The following is a 9,728-nucleotide window of genomic DNA, read 5'->3' on the forward strand; positions in this document are numbered from 1 at the left end:
TCTTCCAAACTGTTTCTCCTAACTTTCCTTTTTTTTTTTCATAGCAACACTCTTTTTTTTTTTTCATTCAGTGCTGCTTATAGGCTTGAATGATAAGTACAGACTTAAGGAGTGTGAGGTCTGTCTCCCACTGCCACAAGTGTTTAATGCACTAAATGTTGAAGGAGCCACACCTTTTATGTTTCTGCAGGAAAGGTCAGACACTGCTTGTGCTGAAGTTTGCTGCATTGCTAAACCGATTTGCAATTACCGCTCTATCTTTCCCAGTTTTCCCATATTTTGTTTGTATTGATACCCATGCGTCCCTTTGCCATTAAGTTTTAGATGTGCAGTATGGCAGCGAGCAGTACCGCACCCTTGGTGATGTTGATGACTCGTCACTGTGTGTGTGTCCCCCTCCCATCCAATGCCAAGACAGCTTGGCTAATTAAATGTGCTGGGCTCAGGCCTTCCTGTGCCAACTGTGGCATGCTGCACTCTGAGGGATCCCTCATTCGGAGGAGTGATGGGACATCGTGCCGTCCCAGAGATCCACTCACTGATGAGGAAGTGTTGTAACCTGCTCAAAGCCATTCACAGTTTTGTTTGTACTCATTTACAGGAGCAGAACCAGCACTGGTTGCCCAGTGGTTCCCAGTTACTGAGCACTGGAACACATGAAATGTACTATATACAAAATTTATAATTGCTGGACACTACACTAGAGCACCAGCACCTCAAAAACCAAAACAGCAAAGCTTTAGCAGTACATCATCGTGTCACGTCTGTGACAATATACTGACATTGTAGCATTGATGGGCTCACCCTTGTGGTCTGTCGTAACACTGGTGATATTTTTATAACTCATTGGAACTGTACAAATAGTGTCCTTTCAATAAAAGGTGTAAGATGTAACCCTTGGGTACAGGGATAGTCAATAACTTTTTAAAATATTGTTTTATTATTATTCGTTTGTACATTTTGGAGACGGAGTTGCATTTGTATTGCACTTTTCTAGCCATACTGACCAGTCAAAGCTTCATCTGTCTCACATCTGCATGTATTGGATAATTTCTAATCGCCACTTAACCTAAAATATGAGTCTTTACGCTGTGGGAGAAAACCACACCCCAGTGGCAAGCAACAGTTTTAACCTCTGCACCAGCCTGCCTATGACATACAAGAAAGACTCAGAATGAGACTTTTCCAAATGTATTGAATGTGTTTTCTTTAACTGAAATAAACAGTTAATAACTAAGAGTACAATTAATATTTGACCTAATTTCTGAGCACAGTCAGTATATTGATATTGTACATTAAAGTCTACAATAAACTGTCTACAAATTGCATTAATCACATTCAGAGCATTGCATGTGCTGGCCCCTGCTTAAATATTATAGCAGTCGGCCTTGTTGATTCACCTTTGAAGTGTTTCATGCACTTATTTTAAATCGAGCACACAGATTGGAGATTTTAGCACCTCTGGTTTTTGTGTTTTAGCCCATCGGGTTGACTGGACGTGTGCCGTGCACGTTTGTTTGCATTTAAGCAGGCATGTAAGAATAAATGCTATAAATAAATATCCAGATTGTGAAACCCTTTGTAACTGTATGTTTTAAATTTTATTTTTTTGTACTATTTCTGTCTGAGTGTTGCAGCTTCATCTCTGAAAAACCGCACTAATTTTGACTGCTCTTATTTTTGTTTTGGCTTCACGGGGTGTCACTCTTTAGTTGTTTTCTCTCATGAACCTCACACAAAATTTGGCAAATCCAATTTGAATACCTGGAGATTGTCATTGTGAAACACTTTCTCACCAGTGGAAATACTCCAGTTTGGTTTATGCGATGGGTAGATTATACAGGACACAGTAAACATAGCATTCTACTATTTTTGTCACATGAGATAAATCAGACACTGTAAAAGTGACCATGCAAATGGTATATGGACATAGATCTAAATTGGATATTTGCGATCCGCCCCGTGAATGTTTGATAATGTCTGCAAACTTTCAGAGCTGCAGTGCAGCGAAAATAAAATTGATTTATTCACTTCATGGATGTGAGGAGTGCCGGCGTGAAGTGAAATTCCTTTCTTGTCCGACAAAAGCATTGTGTACATCCTCACCCTCAGGGTTGCATGGACTAGTAAGAGTGCTGCTCCACTGCCAAAGGGAGGTGCCGCTTAAACTTCCACCCAGAATCCCTCCCCAGCCTTCCCAAACTGACTATCCACTACCCCATCGGTCCTCCATGCCCAGCCCCATCCTCTTATAAGATTTCTACTAGTTAGTCTTCTTGTAGCGACTTGTGCTTTCTATTCTATCCTGCCTATGCAGAGTAAGGTCCATTTAATGTTCCATCCATCTAAATTGGACATTTGCGTTCTTACATATAGCTCTGCGCCGTGAATGTCTGATAATGTCTGCAAACTTTCAGAGCTGCAGTGCAGTGAAAATAAAATTGATTTATTCACATCATGAATGTGAGGAGTGCCGGCAGTCTCAAGAGAAGGCGCTGCCATGCACTTTCATGGTAAACACATGATACATTGGTACACTAAAACCTAAAACATGCAACACTAAAGCTTAGATTACAACAAATACAGAATGGGTGTGTAATCTCTATTAACGCCATGTCTTCACATAGCAAATGATTGTTTTCTGCTATATTTATGTACAACATGTTAATATATAATTTAAAGATGGATTCATAACTAATTTGCTATTATAAAATTTTGTCTACATCTGTGAGATGAAATATAAAACATTCACACACAAAAAACCCTGAAAATTCAACTATTTATTGACAATTCCTACCATTATTGGGAAATGATGGCAGCATATTTGCTTGTTTCTGCCCTGGTTCATAATATAAATAAAATCTGCTCAAAATGGAGGGTGGCAGTGCAAATGATCCCAAATGGCCAAAATGCCTTGACCCAATACAGGCCGTGTTCTAGGACACTTGGATGTCAGGCTGATGATAAATGATGCACCTAGCTGACAATGGCTCAAAGCTAAACTTAATGCTGCTAACTAAAGCCGATTTCTATCCCATACTTATCCAAGGCCACATGTTAAAGATACAGTTGACTATAGAAGCCATACATGGTCCTGTGCCAGTTTATATTTGTTCCCCCAGTGCCAACACCCTGCTAAAAACCAGACACTGTGCTGGAAGATGTTTCACACTGCATTCAAGCAGCAAACTCTCAGTTAGCTACGTTCTTTGTGTGAGTGCAGAGCCCTCTTTATTTTTAGGTTGTCCAAGCAATGAGTGACAGATCTGTAATACGACTAAGACATAAATATGTTACTGAACAATGCACCTGTGAACATACACGTTGTAGTTGTGTGTGTATAAAATAACACACTGCAGAAATTGTAACGCATTTTGGCAACTTGGAAATCCTTGATAATGAGTGTAATATCATCCATAGCCCGGAGCTAACAATTTTAAGCCTGAAAGTGCTCTTCTGTAGTTTAAAAATGAATAATAATCATGTTCTTCACATCTGTGAACTTGGGATAGTAGTTAGGAGTTGCTGTTTCTGTTTATTTATAGCATTTTTAGCTAAATTTTGATAATAAACTTGAATACTATTGCAAGCTAATGAAAATCTAGTTAGTTCGCCTCGTGTTGAGAGTATTCCAACAGCTCTCTGCCTGCAAATTCTCACTAGAGCACTGGGAAGTTCATCTTTTAGCCCAGTCTGCATCACTTAGATACACTTAATCTCATGTGGACAAAGTGCTTAGTACATAGGTTTACTTAGGTTTCTTTTAAATATTTTATAAGGTCTTTCACAGGATTAAGACTTCCACTTTTCAAAACTAAAAGCTATGTTCATCCTTTGCATGCTGGCTAAAATTCATCCGTATGTCCAAAAGCAAACCATGCTTCACATTCACTCATATGAAAATACTTCATGTAACAAAATATATGTTGAAGTAATTTCTTTTTTTACTTCATATTTAAAAGCTAAGTGGTTATTATGTTTTATTCCTACACTGTACAATTGCATCATATAATATCACAACATGATTTTATGCATTCATGTCACAACGTGTAGAATATACACCTCAAATAATGACAATTCAGAGCTTTAGAAAATCCACAGCTGATCAAGAAATTCAACAGTTTTCTGTGTTTTCAAGTATGAATGCCAAAAATTGTACCTCGTTTTTAATATATAATGAGACCTTAAGTTTGTCCTTGTTAAAACGATGGATGTGTATGTCAAATATGGGGTCAAATGGGTCAAAGTTCTGATTTCTCTAAAAGCTTGATTTCAAAATACTTCATATTTGTCTCTTTTCAGCTCTGCATGATATCAGTGAATTCAAATATCCCTAATATTCTTATCTCAGGCTCTGACTAACTAACTCTAACTCTGACCCAGAGCACAATGACCCCCATCCACAGGTGGGAGAGGCAGCCAATCAGAAGAAAGATGGCTTAAAGAGATGATGACCTTAAAGTGGGAGGATGTCTTAAAATGTCCCAAATCAGACAGATGATGAACTCAGCTGCTGCACCGAGGATTATTTTGAAAAGTCAATTAGAAAAACCTGCTCTAGGAGAGTGTAAGAATAAACATATGGTGCTGGAAATGAGCACAATAGGTCTCCTTTAAAAATGCTGGAACACCAGCTGAACACAGACCCCTGCATCAGCTCTTTTGCTGCTTCCTGTCACACTATCAAGGCTGTTAGCTTTATGGTAACATATGCCATTTGGCAGAAGCATGTGCCTTATAGTAGTCGTACATTTTTCTCTTTTTAAAACGATTGCCAAAGTGAAGTAAAGGCACTAATCTGAACTAGTGGCAAAATATTTTAGAGATATTGAATTCATTTAAAGAAAAATATTATTTGTAAAGTTATTAAATGCAGTTTAGATCTGGACGGTTTCTGTACATGACATATTTTTCTGCCATTCCTATTGAAAAAATGCTGGGTTTTTACACGATGGGACTCCTGTGCAGTCGTTTTCTACAGTGTTATAGTAAAATAAATCAGCCTCTGGGGTAAGCAGCCAATTTATTGGGACTTCAGGTAGAGCCAGCCAGATATTGGGGGACCATGATTTCAGTCTTTGCTTAGAAATCCAGACACATTTTTTAAAATGCTCATAAAAACTAAATCAATCAGTTGCATTCCAGCAGTCTCGACACAGACATTTCACCTGCATGCAACCTGATTGGCCACAGCATTCAAACAACAAGAATACCATAAAACAAACATCTGACTTCTTGACTACAGATTGTACACATTCATATGTTCAGTTATCACTCAAATTAACTCAAATTAACCCCTGTTGTAGTACAAATGCATATCTAATTTGTGCTGCAAATTAACATCTTGAACTTGGAATTGGTAGTTAACAAAACAAACACACCTCGAGATTCTTTTAGTAGTTCTTTGAAGCCCCGCATATTATAGTTTTCACCAGCACATGATCATCTCTAGATGCTCTTATTTGCATTTCTGTTTGAATGACTCTTTTTGTCAAGAGCTTGATTTTAATTGCATGCTTTGCAGTTAATCATGCATCTTGATTTTGATTACTTTTAGACCTCCTTTATATCCAGACTTGTCTGGATATGGTCGGGAGATTTATGCGAAAACAGTCTGTACTGTGTAAGTGATGTGAAATTATGTCATTTAGCAGATGGAAAATGACTTTGCGATTTCCAAAGCCTGCCTCAGAGCCTGCTGTATGCTACAGTGGGTGGTCTAACTCTTGTATCAGCGCTGCTCTACTTCACATGGCAGGTTTTCTTCAACTGGGTGCAAGCCTTTGCTTTTACATCTAATTTAATGCTTTTAAGGTAATCAACTAGAGGTCTCAGAGATACATCCACTCTGGAAATGAGGCGTCTTCTTTTGGTATCAGAAGGTGAATTCTGATTTTTTTCTTTTTTAAATGTACTTTTGTTTGGAGCTATGGGACATAAAGTTGGATATTTTAGGCTTCACTTAATTCCATACATTGCCTAAATGTTGTGCTTTAATTTCCCGTATTCTGAGAGCAGCTGTTACCAGGATGTGATCTCACTTTAGATTGAAGTCATTACACATACAAGAGGTGTTGCTGCCTGTTTTTCTCATCAGCAGAACAGCAGGAAGAAGGATCTGACTGAGGTTTTTTTATGGCTTGGTGAAGGTTAGTGGCTTCAGAGTGTTACAGTGGAACCTTGTGGTTCATGCAGTATGAAAACAGAATATGGAGAATTGGAAGAAGTGGGAAAAACAATCAGTGCAGTAACATGAACTTCAAATTATTTTTGCTAGTATGGAAGGAGATCATTTCCATACCTGAACGGGTCTCACTAATCATTTTGATCTGGCTACCACATTAGGAGACTCTTATAAAACACTAACATGCTCTTTTGTTAAATATATCACTTATAGGTGCTCCAACATGTACACACTGTAGACTGTAGACTGTAAAGTCACAGTACAGTGATGGCTTACAATTGGTTATGAGTAATTCTGAAACTGTCAATTCTAGGACAGAGGTTCCCAGATGATGTGCCGTTTGCACTTTATATTGTTACGTACATGGATGCATAAAGTAAAGGATACATTTTAATTTTGCTTTAAAACTACAAAGTTAAATTTATGCCCTATATTGTTGGAACAAAACTTGTGTTAATGAGAATCCAAATCTGTTCGGACACTTGCAGGATGAATGGCATATTACACTGTGACGCATCAAAGGCTAATTATCAGTGAGAAGGACATACAATTTGGGAGGTGGGGGAATGAAATTTCTTAAAAGAAACCACCAGTGCTTCAACTGGTCAGAAGCCCTCAGTCCACAATCTGCTGGGAAAACCTCAATAATTCTAACACTGAGCCAAGCAATGTGAAGAGGCACTTGGAAAATAAAGTAAGCCTTCAAAAGAGTGCCAAACCAGAGCCAGAGGTAGCAAAATGATACTGTCTAATGGAAAAAAAAGTTAAATTAAGGTTATTGCACAGAAACCAAAAGTATTGCAGGCGTCATGCCCAGGTGCTGTCACCCGAGTATACAATCAAAAGAAGAACTGCTGTCGTGCCAAAAAAGACACAGTATCAAACATGAGGCCAGAAGTGACCTGCCAGAGGGTCCAAATTATCCCACATGATGGCACCTAAAGCAAAGCCATTACTTACACTTTTTTTAATCATGTGTTTTTTGTATCCCCATATGTTACACAGAAGTGAAATACGTGGACAATTAAACATATTGTTAGAGCTAGACAAATTGAATGGTAAAATTCACATAAAATAATGTTGTATTTTTTATTTGTGATCTCTGTTCAGTGACAGTAGACTCACTCAGTGTTGTGTGGCATTAACATACGACATTCAGACACTTTCTTGTAAATGCATTTGTTTTTCTTAAGACATCTCAGCCATTCTGTAAATGCGAGTCTCATTAAAATGTGAACTATTTCAGAATATGCTCCTGTTCCTTTACACTTATTATAGAAAATAAATGTTTTTCACTGTTGTGTCCCTCTTGAGATCCAGTTGGGCTGTATGTTGCACAAGAAGTAAAATGAGTTTGACACCCATGACATAGATTATCTGTGTATTTTGCACAAATATAAATCAGGTATGCTTTGTAATTTTGACTTTTCCTTTTTGCACAAAATGTGTGAAAACTGCTGCTATAGTAGTTGTAGACCACACACACAATGCCTTAAGATAAGATTCAATAAGCTGAGTAGTTTTGCCTCTGGTCAGTGTGGCGTTTCAAGGACTCCAAAAAGTTTTTAGAAAAAGTTTTTTATTTGACTTGCAGAAACTGGTGGAATGTATAACGGATATTTTATATCTACTAATTTTCTAAATGTTCCTCACCTGTTTCCTCTGAATGCTTAGACTGAAACAAGACCGTCATGACTTCCTTCCGCCAAGAAAAACATTAATTTCAGCTCAGCAGGTATCATGCAAAACAGCCTCTCATTAAAATCATAATTAGAACTCGGAAACATGTGCACTTGGGGTTCGGCTGAGGGGCGAACTCAAAATCACTAGAAACTATTAAACTTGCACTTAGGCTTTTATTCAAAAAGCAAATCATGTCTGGTCCCAGTTTTGTCACACAACTTGAGGTGAAAGTAAAAGCTGGCTCTTATCTGTAAGTTTGCTGTTTCTTTGTTGAGTTTGATGGTTCAGGCTCTTTCTGTTTCAAAATGACACATTTAGATGACAAAACCTGTATTTCTGTGTGATATTTGTATGGTTTTATTGTGACATATAAAAACAACACAGAAATCAGTCAATATCCTGCATGTCTTAGTGTTCACAGTCAAGGACGTTTGTTCTTTGCAGCTGAAGGTCATTGCTGAGCATCATCATCATCATCATCATCTGTTCTTACACAAATATTAAACTGCAAATGTCACATCAGCTCTGACATTGACTTTCTTCATAAACTCTCATTTCTGAGAAAATCACAACAACACACACTCACATCTATGTATATATAAACACACACGCAGATGCACACCCTGCCCTCTTCTTGTCCCCAGCCCTAGTTGCCTAGGAGACAGCTGAAATGGGGACCCCATCTCATTATATGCCAACAGGGCTGTGTGACTGGCGGGAGGAGCATGTGTGGGGATCTGTACCGCCATCTAGCAGCCAAAACAGAGAAGGCATGTCTTTTTTCTTAAAGCCTAGATTCTGCCTAGTAACCCAATATGCTGACTTCTCTGGCTGCTGACAGCCAGCCCTTGAATTTCTAATGAGATGTACAGTACAGTGAGTCTGCTACTGGAGACACTGATGAAGTTTAATATGGACCATTAGTTAATTAGAAGCTAATCAGCAGCTGAATGTACATAATGAGAACAAAAATTAAGGGGTTTTTTTTAGAAGTAGGTCGCACTACTTGAATGTAATCTGAGCACTTATTCAGGGGATTATTTTAAGGCATTATCTAAATCAATTATCTAAATTACCTGCAATTTTATTTTTTAATTTGGTCACAGGGTCTGTATGTCTCTAAACATTTTAGTCAGGGACATGATGTTTATAGATTCAGATGATTTCAGGCCATTTTTTATGTTTGTTTTTAATAGAAAAGGTTAAAAGCAGGCCAACATTGACTGCCTTTTAGTCATACTCATAAAAATTAAAAACTAAAAGCTCAGATGTTTCACATAAAGGAACTCTAAATGTATTCCCTACCTGTTTGACCAGAGTCACGACTCTCTGACACCGAGTGGTGACGAATGGTAAACTAAAGTTAACTTATTTACAGAGAAGAAGAATAACAGCCTTAAAAAGGGAGAGACGGCGGACAATGAATAGAAAAGAAAATCAGGGATAACTGTTAATTAAAGTTAAAGAATAACTCACACTAGCACGACAGTACAGTTATTAAATACATAATGCTCTTTTTTTGGCTTCTCAGACGCATTTTTCTTCTTCATGAACACAGATATCCTACGGTAGGCGATTGTGTTTTAATGTACTTAGCATTACAGACTTACCGTATTGTGAAACCATTGTTATCATGGAGAATGCATCTTGATAGTGCTGTATTTTGACTGTGTGATTTGATTCCACCCAAAGTAAATGCTATTACAACTGCACCTTGCCTTTTGTGGTTCTGTCACTCACAAAATAACAAAACAAATCTGACAAGGATCCAGAAGACCAACTTTTAGGTGTAATTATATTAGGTTTTTTAATCTTTGATTTCTTGGTAAAGGAAATTAGGTAATAGACAGCCAATCACATG

This window comes from Maylandia zebra, linkage group LG18 (assembly GCF_041146795.1).
Source record: "Maylandia zebra isolate NMK-2024a linkage group LG18, Mzebra_GT3a, whole genome shotgun sequence".
NCBI lineage: Eukaryota > Metazoa > Chordata > Actinopteri > Cichliformes > Cichlidae > Maylandia > Maylandia zebra.